The sequence below is a fragment of the Gorilla gorilla genome, chromosome 5 (assembly GCF_029281585.2).
Source record: "Gorilla gorilla gorilla isolate KB3781 chromosome 5, NHGRI_mGorGor1-v2.1_pri, whole genome shotgun sequence".
Classification (NCBI taxonomy): domain Eukaryota; kingdom Metazoa; phylum Chordata; class Mammalia; order Primates; family Hominidae; genus Gorilla; species Gorilla gorilla.
Window position 1 is genome coordinate 177827295 of NC_073229.2, and position 14857 is coordinate 177842151.

At 35.0% G+C, this 14857-nt stretch overlaps 1 pseudogene; it reads left to right on the plus strand.

Annotated features, from left to right (window-relative positions):
- The first annotated feature begins 985 nt into the window (after positions 1–985).
- LOC129534481 (ATP synthase subunit a-like) lies at positions 986–14414 on the plus strand (annotated as a pseudogene).
- The last annotated feature ends 443 nt before the right edge of the window (positions 14415–14857 follow it).

The window sequence follows — 14857 nt, forward strand, 5'->3', positions numbered from 1 at the left end:
TCAAAAAAGACAGTCCGCATTTCAAATTAGAAAATAATGATATTTAAATCAACTTATAATAATGAGCAAGATATGTAATTTGCATTGAACTTTCATTAAAAGGAATAATGTCTAACATTTAATGTTTTGCTCAAAAATAGGTTATGTGGTTACAAAAATTTAATTTTCATTGTCATGAAATAGCTTAAGTTTGCTTAGAGAATACCATTTTAGTAACCCAATCCATTCCTGTCATAAACTTATATAAATCTAGTTTAATTTTTATTTAATTCCTAAGCTCACTGATTCATCTAGACAACATTTTTTGAATACCCATTATGCTAAGAGCAATGTAGAAACCATTGTTAAGAAGGAAATGTAGGTGCAATTATTATTCTGGAAGAAGATCAATCTATTGTAATAAACAGTCTAGGAATCAGGGAAAGAATTCTGATTTCATCATTTCATTAGTATGACATTCCATAATTTATTACATATCTTAACAATTTAATTCCTTGACTGATGAAATTGGAGAGATAAACTAAATAATCTCTAGTGCTTTTAAATTTTCTATTTTTATAATGGTGGGGGTAGAGTAAATATACAACGTATCAAAGAAATTCTGAAATGATCACAGATGTAAGAAGGTAATTAAGTTGTAGGTACATATATTTGTAATTATGAACAGTAGGTGTTAGAAGAATAATTAAATTTTATCCTTAAAAACAATACTTGAATCTGATACAACTGGGTCCATCTTGAATTTTACTTTGCATTTGCTCAGGCTGCCTGATTGCTATGTATACTATGAATTCATGGTATATATTGATTCAAACACAATGTAAGTTTACTTCCTGATCATGGAATAGATAGTACCAATTGCTAAGCACGTCTAAGGGGTTAGGGGCTTGGTAGGCTAGGGGTGTACTTCCGTGCAATATTCCACAGATTCAGGCTGAGCAAGGCTGTGTGATCTACTTGGGAGTTTGCAGGTGGTCCTGAAAAGATGTCCGTGATAAGCAGCCAGCTGGACAAAAGATCAGGAGAAACATCTCCGGGAAGATTTTATGAAACAGGCTTAGAAGTGATGCCTAGTATCCTAAGTACCTTCCGTTGACTACTGAACTGGAGATAGCTGGGATATGATGTTCTTGGGGAAAGACCATTTAAAAAATAGCTATCTGCTATGGAAAGAAGAACATGAATATTTGATGGACAGCTAGCAATCTTTGTCATATCCTTGATTTTTTAAGAAAAATATTTTTGAGAAACTCTGAAAGTTATTCTGTAAAACAGCAGTTTATAAAGTTTAGAATAGAAATAAATATTTAATATTTATTTGATAATTTCTTAACAAACCCATAAGATTTTACCAAGAGTCAGATTATGTTTCAGAGTATGTTCTAACCAACCTAAGCAGGGAGCTCTTACCAGCTTTCTTTGTAGGGAAAAGTACTCCCCTGGTGAGTGCCTATAGTCAATTTACAGTTAGCCCTCTGGATCCACAGGCTCCGATCTGCAGATTCGACTGATATAAAATATTTGGGAAAATAATAATAAATAATAATGCAACAATAAAAAATAATGCAAACAAGGCCGGGCACAGTGGCTCACACCTGTAATCTTAGCATTTTTGGGAGGCTGGGGTGGGAGGATTGCTTGAGCCCAGGAGTCAGAAACCAGCCTAGGCAACATGGCACAACTCCCTCTGTACAAAAAATTAGCTGGGTGTGGTGACACACAGCTACAGTCCCAGCTACTTGGGAGGCTGAGGTGGGAGGATCATCTGAATCCAGGAGGTCAAGGCTGCAGTGACTGCAGATTGTGTCATTGCACTCCAGCCTGGATGACAGAGTGAGACCCTGTCTCAAAATAATAATAATAGTAATACAAACAAAAATACAATAACAACTATTTACACCGCATTTAACATTTTATTAGGCCTTATAAGTAATCTAGAGATGATTTAAAGTACATGGGAGAATATATATAGGTTATAAACAAATACCATACCATTTTACATCAGGGACTAGAGCATCCATAAATTTTGGTATCCACTGACTTGTCCTGGAACCAATCCCCTGCAAATACCCAGGGATGACTGTAGACTGCTGAAGCTTGACAGGAGGAAGACCTGTAGGTAGACCTTGACCAGGTCCATGGTCTGTCTCTGTCAGTGGTTTTCCAAAGACAGGGCTTCAGCCACACTATATTTTTCTAGGCAGGATGTAAGGAATATTCCTGCCCCTCCCATTTATCCCACCCTGATTTCCCCCATCCACCTTTTTACACTGAAATTGAAGCATTACTGAAGTCCAGGGTTCTAATCTGTGATGTGCCATGACATAACCTTGACAATTAAGCTTGATGAAGCTAAGTTTCCTCATTTGTAAAACAAAAAGATTGTTCTAAATTAACTCAGTGGTTGTTGCCAGAGTTAAATTTGAGTCACAAAGGGAAAACCAGAGTCCATAAGCAAAATTCTGTTCTGCTGATTTTGAGTCCTATTTTGTCAGATTCAAGACTTCAGCAATTCTTTTGCATTGCCAAAGTTAGCTAATAGACATCAAATCTGATTATCTTCTGAATACCCAAGCATTCTCTGCAGTTTGAAATTAAAAGACACTTCACGTCCTGTAATATTTCATATTGATATTGATTTTTTCTTTCTGATAAACTGGGAACTTCGCTTAAGTTTGCAGAAATCAACAATTTTATGATTCACTGTAACCCTCCTTAAACTGATTTCTTAAATAACTGTGTCCTATTTGGTTGGAAAATGTTATTGAGGTTGTAGAAGATTTGATGATGCCTGTGAGACTGATGAGTCATCACTAAATATTCTGCAGGGTAGGCTGGGAGCGGTGGCTCACGCCTGTAATCCCAGCACTTTGAGAGGCTGAGGCGGGCGGATCATGAGGTCAGGAGATCGAGCCCATCCTGGCTAACACGGTGAAACCCCGTCTCTACTAAAAATACAACAAAAAATTAGCCGGGTGAGGTGGCGGGCGCCGGCAGTCCCAGCTACTCGGGAGACTGAGGCAGGAGAATGGCGTGAACCCAGGAGGCGGAGCTTGCAGTGAGCCGAGATCCTGCACTGCCCTCCAGCCTGGCTGACAGAGCAAGACTCCGTCTAAAAAAAAAAAAAAAAAAAAATATATATATATATATATATTCTGCAGGGTAAAACAGAAGGGGAAACAAGCAAATTTCTGAGCAATTCTTTTTTAACAATACTCACAAATACATGTGTGTTCATGCATAAATGCCCACATACACATTTCATTACCTTTCCCTAAACATTTCAGGTTGAACTCAGAAATGTAATTTTACTCTGAATTAATTAAATGTGTGTAAGTACACTAGAAAATACCACCTCAGTAGATTTACATCCAGATACGTTGTTAACAGAAGTCATGCTCCTTTTCCCTCCCTTGTGCACAATCCTCAATTCTTCCACTGAAAGAATCTATATGATAGTAGTGCCAAATCAGGTATCCCCATCTGATAATTACAGTGAGCCTTCCTTTAGAAATGTTTAGGCCAAACTGGAGTAAAATGGTGAACTATGTTTTAATAGAAGTATGCACATATATTTGTAGGTGTGTTATTTAGATACTGTGTCTACATGCATTTTTAAACATAATCATTACATAATCACCTGGGTTATTTACTTGTTCTTCTAGATTATAAGCTAAATTTCTCAGTCATTAGACCTATTTTTGCTGATAGAAAAAGCTCCACTCTGAACTGACTTTGCCTGGCTTTCATTTGGCAATTATCTGTTAACCTTGCCACAAAGACAGCTTTTAAGAAATTGGCACCATACTGTGGTTTTAATACAGTATTAAAAATGGTCACAATAAAGGTAATTAATAGAGCATCTTCAAAAGTTTAGTTTTTTTTTCTTTTTTAGCAGTCAAATGTTACAAAGATTTATGAAATAAAATATTACTATTTCTCTCAGTGCCATCCCCTGGAGGCATCCAATGCTAACAGACTAGTATCAACAGTATCATTCTGCATCCACACCTTTCTTCATACAAACAAATGCCAGTATGCACATATGCATGCAAACACACACACACATACACCCATGCCACACCACTTATTTATTGCTTTGCTGTTGTTCACTGAAGTATTAGGGCTAGACAGCAGAAAGATCATTTAGGAAAGTATTCCAAAAGTTCTTATGAAAATGAAGTGGCAGTAGGATTGCGAAGTTGGAGAAAGATCAAGGAAGCAGATGGGAGACAGAATTGAAAGGAATAATGATTAAATGAGAAAGGGAGGTGGAGAGGATGAAACGTGCTGACGACTGGGTCACTGCTCTTAACATTTTAAACAGAAGTAAAAAGTTATGAGCAAAGTCAATAAGAAAATGACTATTTAATTTTGAATATGTTCATAGGAAAGACTAAGTGATTTTAAAACCATGGCAAAATAAGTTAAAGAAGCATTTAAATAATATGAGGAAACATCGAAGTCTTGTAATTGATAAAAAAGTTATGTCGAACTGCTCATACGCTTGGCTCAACATAATTTGAAAAACGATTAAAACGTCATTTCATTTTGCCACCACAACATAAGCTCCATATAATGTAACCAGATCATTAAAAGAATGGGACTGCTTAAATTAAATGACAAGTTTGAGGCTTAGAACATGATGCACTTAATTTTATTTTTTTCTTTGAGTTAAAAATATCAATGTTAATCAATTATGGCAAGATAATAACCTGACTTATACAATGATTTGATTTCATTTTATTGCCTTCTATTAATTCTACTGAAAATTTCATTTAAAATAATTGTTTTAATCCAAACCTGAGTAAACCCTACATATCTATTGCACAAACCAGTATTTTAGCTAATAAATAAGTTTTTACATCAGGGTCCATTATTTATTCATTTTAGAAAACACAGCTTTTAAGTTTGGCTTAAAACACATATATTGTTTTTGCACGAAACAACATGAGGTAGCTTTGTCATCACAGAATGTAAGAATACAAATGGAATCAAGTTCTCAATAATTAGGGAGGGAGAAGACTGTTTCTACCACATAAAGTATCTCCGAGCAAATTCAAAAAAACCACCTACTGTAGGTAAACAAAGTGTCATTTAATTGTAGTTTAGCAAGTGAAAGTTATTTTATACGGAAAAGAGATCTCTGTAGGTGAGTGCATCCTATTCCCAGGATAATCAATTTACATGTGGAGCACAGATTTTATTCCCATCCCATTTGCCCCTTCAGCTAGATACTCTTGTATAGCAAAAAATATGTACAACCATATATAATGGTTCTTCTAGGGAAGGAATAAATAGTAAATTTAATTCTAAAATATAATGAAAAGCAGGATGCACGCACTAAATAGTTATGCAAATTAGAATCACTTCTATAAATTAAATGATAAACAATGTATATATAACAACTTCTTATGCAAATTAGTATTGCTTCTATAAACTGTTGACCCTAAGACTCTGAAAATATTACTGCATCCATGGGTAGTATAGTGTGTCCTTTCTTAACTCCCTGTATTAATCCAGTTTCTCCAGAGAAACAGAACCCATAGAAGGTTATCTATCTATCTATCTATCTATCTATCTATCTATCCTCTATCTATCTATCGAGAGAAAAAGAGAGAGAAGGAGAGAGGAGAGAGATTTATTTTAAGCAGTCGGCTCACATGATTGTGGGGGGAGCTGGCAAATCTTAAATGAGAGCAGGGAAGAGTTAATGTTGCAGTCTCAGTCTGAAAGTCTGGAGGCAGAGATCCAACTTCCTAAAGGGACCTCAGTTTTTTTCTCGTAAGGCCTTTAACTCATAAGATGAAGTTCAGCCACATTTATGGAGGGTAATCTGCTTTACTCCATGTCTACTGATTTAAATAATTAATTACACCACCACACTCCCCAAGTTCCATGAAATTTATTTTTTAGTCAATTTTCTCTAGAGACATATCCATTCTTCTGAAAATCTCAGTTCACATTAAGTATACTACTTCCCCCCTTCCCCTCTCTTTCCAAAAGCCCCAGTGGTACAAGTTTAAGTACATTTGATGAGAGTATAAATTTCTTTTCCAAAAACACTTCATGGATAACTAGGCATCAAAATGCTTCTCATATATAAATTGAGAACATATCATTCTTTGTCTAAATCCATTTTAGAAGTACAGGTTTCAAATTTAATCAGTGACTGCTTTAAAAAATACACATGTATTTTTTTCTTCTCTAAACCAATAGACCATTGATTGAAATTTACTTTTCTCATGAAAATTGTTTTAGATAAGTGGATTATAGTTTTACTTTTAGACAAACATAATTTTTCAATTTTATCCTGAAACTTTGAAAAAATATCTAGTTGATATAAAAATTAGTTTAAAGATTTCATTTCTTTGTTAAATATAATTTAATGCAATCTATTATTAAATTAATCTAAAATTAAAAAAAAATCATCCTTGATACTGCTGAGAAAAACACCGTAATTCCAAGTTACAGTCTGCTGTTCTAAGCTTACATGGATAAAAAGAAATCCTGAAATGACAGAGCAAATTCAAAGCACAAGTGTGTTCTCATTCTACTTGATTCATTGGAAAACTCTTTAAAAATTTCCTTGAATCTTCCTGACTCTGGCATGTTTATACCTTGACCCCACAGCCACTGATTGCGTGAGGGATCTTGAAACTGCATATATTGATGGAAGATTTATTGCAAGAATTCCCCCCAGTTGTTCAAACTTGTTTAAATGCTTGTCCTTTGCAACATGACTTTTCAGCTCTTGACTCTGGGCCGTCCTCGTCACTTGCTTTTGTCAATAGGATGGTACTAAATGTGATCTAGAAAGAAACTTGGCAAAGTGCTTCCAAATGTTGCCTTTTGCCCCGTTGCTCTTGAAATTCAACCACTGACTAAAAAACAGTTTTCTAGATGTTAAGAGTCTCATGGCTATTCACACCCATCACCCAAGGCGACAGCCGGATATATTAGAGTGGCCATCCTAGATGGCCAGCTAAGCTACTAGCCAACCCTGTCAGCTGATCATTGACACGTTAGCAAGTCCAGAAAAGATCAGTCAAACTTGACGATACAGGCAGATTTGCCCAGTTGATAAGTGAACTCATAACAAATGCTAAATTCTTATTGCTTTAATCACTGGGATTTGGGTTAGTTTGTTATATAGTAATAGCGAACATTTTACATGGACTTTGCTATAGTCTCAGACAAACATTTAAACTTATCCAACTGGCTTCCAGCATGAAGCCATGAATCTGATTCCAGCATGAATCTGAAGATTCCTCTGCAAATCAGGAGTACTGATTTAAATTACAAAGGACATCATATTGACAATACATTTCCCCAATTAACATCCAATCTTACCACTCACATGCAAAATACATGAGAGACTCAAACACTCATCTCCACTGTAAGACAGAATTTTGCCATTTTCCTTGTGGCTGGGACTACAGGCACACACCACTGTGCCTGGCTCATACTGTTTTAATTAGGGTAGCTTTGTACATGTTTTGACATCAGGAAGTGTGAGTCCTTCAGTTTTTTCTTTTCTTTTTTTTTTTTTTTTTTTTCCTGCAAAAAGTGCCATTTGGATTTTGGTAGGAATTGCATTGAAACTGTAGATTGCTTTGGGTAGTATAAATATTTTGACAATATTAAATATTCCATATATGAACAGGGAATGCCTTTCCATTCACTTATGACTTTAATTTCATTTAGCAATATTCTACAGTTTTCAGTATACAAGTCTTTTGCCTGCTTGGTTACGTTTATTCCTAAATATTTTATTATTTTTTATGCTATTAGAAATGGTATTGTTTTAATAATTTTCTTTTTGGATTATTAATTGTACATGTATTTAAAACTACTAGGCCAGGTACAATGGCTCACGCCTGTAATCCCAGCACTTTGGTAGGCCGAGGTGGGTGGATAAGGAGGTCAGCAGATGGAGACCAGCCTGGCCAACATGGTGAAACCCCGTTTGTACTAAAAATACAAAAATTAGCTGGGTGTAGTGGTGCATGCCTGTAATCCCAGCTAATTGGGAGGCTGAGGCAGGAGAATTGCTTGAACCTGGGAGGCAGAGATTGCAGTGAGCCAAGATCACACCACTGCACTCCAGCCTGGCGACAGAGTGAGACTCTGTCTCAAAAAAACAAACAAATAAACAAAAACTACTAAATTGGAGGTGTATTTGGAGATGTATTTTGTATCTATAACTTTACTTGTTTATTGATTCTAATAGATAAATTTGTGGAATCTTATGGTTTCTAAGTGTAAGATCATATCATCCGCAAACAGATAATTTTACTTCTGCCTTCTCCATTTGGATTTATTTTATTTCTTTCTCTATCATAATAGCTCTAAGACTTCCAGTATTATGTTTAATAATAGTGGTAAGAGTAGGCATCCTTGCCTTGTTCTTGATCTTAGAGGAAAGCTCTCACTTTTTCACCATTAAGTATAATGCTAGCTGTGGGCTTTTCACATGTAACATTTATTATATTGAGGTAATTTCCTTCCATTTCTAATGAGATGAGTTTTTGTACCATGAAATGGTGTTGAATTTTGTCAAATGCTTTTTCTGCATGATTTGAGATAATCATGTAGTTTTTGACCTTCATTCTATTAATGTGCTTTATACATTGATTTTCACAAGTTGAACTATCTTTTCATTCCAAGAGTATATTAATATTCCATTTGTTTATGGTTGTATAATTCTTTTAATGTACTTGTGAATTTGATTTGCTAGTATTCTGTTCAGAATTTTTGCATCAATATTCATCAGGGGATATTGGCCTGTTGGTTTTTTTTTTTTTTTGGTAGTATCTTTGTCTGGCTTTGGGTAATACTGGCCTCACATAATGAGAAAATGTTCTCCCTTCTTCAGTTTTTCAAAGACTTTGAAAATGATTCTGTTCATCTCTCTTTAATGATTGATAGATTTTGCCAGTGAAGCCATCTAGTCCTGGCATTTTTATTGTTGGAAGGTTTTTGTTTATTGATTCAATCTCCTTACTATTTATAGGTCTATCCAGATTTTTTATTTCTTCATGATTCAATCATGGCAGGTTTTACGTATTGAATTTATCTACTTCTGGGTTGTACAATTTGTTGGCCTATTGTTCATGATGGTCTAATAAATTCATTTTATTTCTGTGATATTGTGATGTCTCCTCTTTTACTTCTAGTTTTTGTTATTTGAGTCTTCTCTCTTTTATTTTTTAATTAGTCTAAAGATTTTTTATATATGTTGTTCTTTTCAAAAATCCCTTTCTTGGTTTTGATTTTTTTATATTGTTTTCTACTCTGTATCTTGTTTGTTTCTGCTCTAATGTTTATTATTTCCTTTACTGATTATCTTATGGAAGTTCCATTGTATGTAACAAATTGCTTTTCTCATACTTCTTTCAGGATTCTCTCTGTCTTTGACATTTGACAGTTTGATTATAACCTGCCTTGATATTGGCCTTCTTGAGTGTATCCTAGTCACAGTACATTGAACTTCTCAAATGTGAATGTTCATTTCTTTCCTCAGATTTGGGAAGTTTTGGGCCACCATTTCTTCCAATAAGCTCTCTGCCCCTTTTCCTATTTTCCTTCCGATACATCCATAATTCATGTATTGGTCTGCCTGATGGTGTCCCATAAGTTCCTTAGACTTTCTTCACATTTCTTCATACTTTTTTTTTCTTCCTGTGAATGCTAATTTCAGATAATCTGTCTTTAAGTTTGATTCTTTTTTCTACATGATCAAGTCTGCTGTTAAACATTTCTAGTAAATTCTTTAAGTTATTGCATTATTCAGCTTCAGAATTTGTTTGGTTCTTTGATACAGTTTCTATCTCATTGTTAGTGCATTATTTTCCTGATTTTGTTTACTTGTCTATCTGTTCTCCTTTAACTCATTGAGTTTCTTTAAAATGGTTGCTTTGAATTCTTTGTCAAGTAGTTCATAGATCTTCACTTCTTTAGGATACTTTTCTGGAGGTTTCTTTTTCTTTTGATTTGATCAGATTTTCCTGTTTCTTCATATGTCTTGTTAAATTTTACTGGGATTTTGGCACTTAAAACAAAACAGTTACCTCTCCCAGTCCTCAAAGACTGGATTCACAGAGTGGAAGAGCTTCACTAGTCAATTCAGCTTAATATTTTGGAGCCCTCTCCAACTTTTTCTGGAGACATAACTTCTCTTGGCTTGCAGGTCTAACTTTCCAATTTGAAAAGTTGCAAAGTTTATTTTTTAGCAGCTTGTATTCTCTTCCTCCCTCTGGTGTCTGTCTACAGTGGTCCAGGCTCTACTGTGTTTCAAGAACCCCCCAGTCTCTCCTTTGTTCTCAGAAGCCTCCAGCCATCCAAATTATGCCAGTTCTCCATCAATGCTACAAATCAGGCAAAACAGAAACCAGTTCCTTCTGCACCTCCCAAACACCAGGACATTGAACATGAGACCCACTCTTTACATTTCCTCACAAGAGAATAGCTGTAAGTTGAACCTTTTCTCCTGGTTATTCCTAGCTGTGCCAGATTAGGGAAGGGCCATCAAAGAGAAAATGCAACAGTTTTTCTTACCCCTTCCAATGTGACTATTCTTGGCTTTTTTGCTTGCTTGGAGGATTACAAATTCTTAACTGGTTTCTGAAGTTTCTATAAAAGCTTTTTGGAAATATATTGCTGTTAGATCAATTGTCTTTGGAGGAAAACGGTCTGGGGCTTTCTGTTCTACCAACTTGTTAACATCATTCCTCACATACAATTATCTTGTGTTAAAAAGTGTACCTGAATTGAAAATATTTTTTGTCTTAATACAAATATTTCTAATCTTAATTCTTAAGCTATCTAAAAACATTTTAATGTACACATTTATAAGGGAGAATTGCAACAAAATATTTCAATGGCCAAAATTAATTCAAGGTATATTGAATTTTATACAATTTTAAATTATTTGATTTCATGTTTCTTTACTACTTATTATTTAGTTCAGTTTGTGAAAGGAAAATAAATCTTGGGGTCACAAAATCACTAAGCTAAAGGGAAAAGTCAAGCTGGGAACTGCTTAGGGCAAACTTGCCTCTCATTCTACTCAAAGTCACCCCTCTACTCACTGAGATAAACGCCCATCCGATTGCCTCATTTGGAGAGACTAATCAGAAACTCAAAAGAATGCAACCATTTGTCTCTTACCTACCTATGACCTGGAAGCCCCCTCCCTACCTTGTTTGTCCCGCCTTCACCTTGAGTTGTCCCACCTTTCTGGACTGAACCAATGTACATCTTACACATATTGACTGATGTCTCATGTCTCCCCAAAATGTATAAAACCAAGCTGTGCCCCTACTATCTTAGGCACATGTCATCAGGACTTCCTGAGGCTGTGTCATGGGTGTGTGTCCTCAACCTTGGCAAAATAAACTTTCTAAATTAATTGAGACCTGTCTCAGATTTTTGGGGTTCATAGGATCCATGGGGTATTTCATAGTGTAACAGCCCTTTCAAAGTTTACTTTGAATGTGCTTGTTTGATTATAATATAGTCTCAAAGATCTCAAAAGTCTAATGGACCTTGTAAACTATTCAAATAAAAAATGAAGAGTAATATGTTTTTATACTTTTAATATTAGTTTTAGTTGATTATTTAAACCTTATATTTTAAAATATGATTAATATTAAAATGAAGAAAAAGATAACATTTTACAATATAGAAATTTTTATACAATCTTTATCTGTGAACTACACTAAAATTATTAAATGTTTAACTTATACCATATTAACTAAAATTGATAATAAACTATTTTTTCCACTAGGTAAAGTATCACAGCAAGGCTCATTTCATTGGGATGTTTTATTTATTTGTATGTTGCTTTCGTGTATCAAAACATTAAGCAATACAGGATAAGTAATGCAAAGTGGAATATACATCAAAAAGTGTATTTTATTAAACATTAGTTTTATTTCTAAGTTTTTTATTCTGTGGCTGTATAAAGCACAGTCATGCATTACTTGCTCTATTAAATCTATTTGTCTGAATAAATTTTGCAAGGGAGGAGTAGAGACCAACACATAATATAAGATTAAGAAGATTTTATTTATTTGTTGAATTTCCGAATCATTTAGCTTTATTTTGGAAGAAGAGACGCAAAGACTGTCACTTATGTTCAAAGTGTAACATAAAATATTGCCAAGTTTGAATTTCATGATGATTTATTATGAATATATTTGCTTCCTCTTTTTATAATCCCCTTTAAATAACATAATGTGTTGAATTAATAAATTATCCATTTACTAAAAAATCAGTAAGTTATCCATAATGTATTGAATTAATAAATTATCCATATTAATAAATTATCCATGCCTGAATTGACTTTGCTAATAACCTCTTTATAACAACTTTAATCCTCATAATCAATGGGACTAAATAAAACAATTTTATCAAGTTGTACATTTGACAAGAATATTATGTAACCATACACAGTCTGTGTACAGAAGATAATGGCTATAACACAAACTGGCTTTACCTTCCAAAAGAATTTTGGTTATAAGTGTGTCAGTTGAGAAAAATGACGAGACAGGTCTCAGTCATTTTAGGAGGTTTATTTGCCAAAGTTAAGGATGCACTCCCAGAAGACAAGTCTATCCCTTTCTCTGAAGATGGTTTTGAGGGCTCCAAATTTAAAGGGAGAAAGGAAGGAATTGAACCCCAAAAACTGGTTTCAAGCCAATCTCATAACTTCTATGACTTTTTCCATGAGATATTGGTAAAACTATTATATAACTTTGTCAAAGTTAACTTATAGGTTAAAACCCTATGTGTCTTAATGGCTCATCCATTTCAATTAGGTCTTCAAGATGCTATATCTCCTATTATAGAAGAATTACTTAATTTTCATGACCACACTCTTATAATTGTTTTCCTAATCAGTTCTCCGGTTTTCTATACTATTTCCCTCATAGTGACAACAGAATTAACACACACTAGCACTACAGATGCCCATGAAGTAGAAACTATATGGAATATCTTACCTGCCTGCTATTATCCTAATTTTAATTGTCCTCCCATCTCAACATATCCTATATATGATAGATGAAATTAATAACCCCTTTCTCACTGTCAAAACAATTGGCCATCAGTGATACTGAATTTATGAATATACAGATTATGAGGACTTAGGCTTTGATTCTTACATAATCCCTACAACAGACTTAAAACCAGGAGAACTACGACTCCTCAAAGTTGACAATCGAGTAATTCTCCCAATAGAAATTCCTATTGTGTATTAATTTCATCAGAAGATGTTTTACACTCATGAGCTGTCCCATCACTGGGCCTCAAAACAGATGCCATCCCCAGGCGCTTAAACCGAATGACCTTGACCACCACATGGCCAGGCCTTTACTATGACCAATGCTCAGAAATCTGTGGACCCAACCACAGCTTTATACCCATTGTTCCAGAAATGGTCCCCCTAACATGCTTTGAAACCTGATCTATATCCATACTCCAATGTCACTGTAAAGCTAATTAGCATTAACCTTTTAAGTTAAAGATTGAGGATTCTGAACTCCCCTGCAGTAAAATGCCCCAACTAGACACATCCATGTGACTCATTACTATTTTATCCATAATCATAACTCTATTCGTCATTTTTCAATTAAAAGTCTCAAGTTTTATTTATCCTTTGAATCCCACACCAAAAGCAATTAAGACGCAAAAACACTCAACACCTTGAGAATTAAAATAAATGAAAATTTATTTGCCTCGTTCATTACCCCAATAAATATTAAGTCTACCTATGGCAATCTTAATTATTTTATTTCCCACTATGCTACTTCCCACCCTTAGCCATTTAGTCAACAACCAACTGACCTCTATTCAACAGTGACTAATCCAACTTGTATTTAAACAAATAACAACAATGCATAATATCAAGAGACGAACCTGATCCCTTATGTTAATTTCCCTGATTCTCTTTATTGGTTCAACTAATCTTCTTGGACTTCTACCTCATTCATTTACACCAACTACTCAATTACCAATAAACTAAGGGATAGCAATTCCTTTGTGAGCTGGAGCAGTGATCACCAGCTTCCACTTTAAGACAAAAGCTTTCTTAACCCACTTCCTACCATTTCCTACCACAAGGCACACCTATCCCACTTATCCCCATATTAGTAATCATTGATACTATTAGCCTATTCATTAAACCAATAGCACTAGCTGTACGATTAACAGCCAACATTACAGCCGTCCACCTACTAATGCACTTAATTGGAGGAGCTACTCTAGTATTATCAACTATTAGTTTATCCACAGCTTCAACTACACTTATTATTCTAGCTTTACTAACCATCCTCGATTTTGCTGTAGCCCTTATTCTAGCCTATGTCTTTACACTCCTAGTAAGCCTCTGCCTACACGACAACACATAATGATACACCAAACTCATGCTTACCACATAGTTAACCTTAGCCTCTGACCGCTTATGGGAGCCCTTTCAGCACTACTGATAACATCCGGCCTAGCCATATGATTTCATTTTAACTCTACTCCCCTCCTGACTAACTCTAGGCCTATTAACCAATACATTAACAATACATCAATGATGACGTGATGTTATCCAAGAAGGCACGTTCCAAGGCCACCATACATCAATCGTCCAAAAAAGCCTTCGATACAGAATAATCTTATTCGTTATTTCAGAGGTGTTTTTTTCCGCTGGCTTCTTCTGAGCATTCTACCATTCTAGCCTAGCCCCGACTCCAGAACTAGGGAGATGCTGGCCTCCAACAGGCATTTACCCTCTTAACTCTCTAGAAGTCCCTCTCCTTAATACATCTGTTTTACTTCCACCTGGAGTTTCAATTACTTGGGC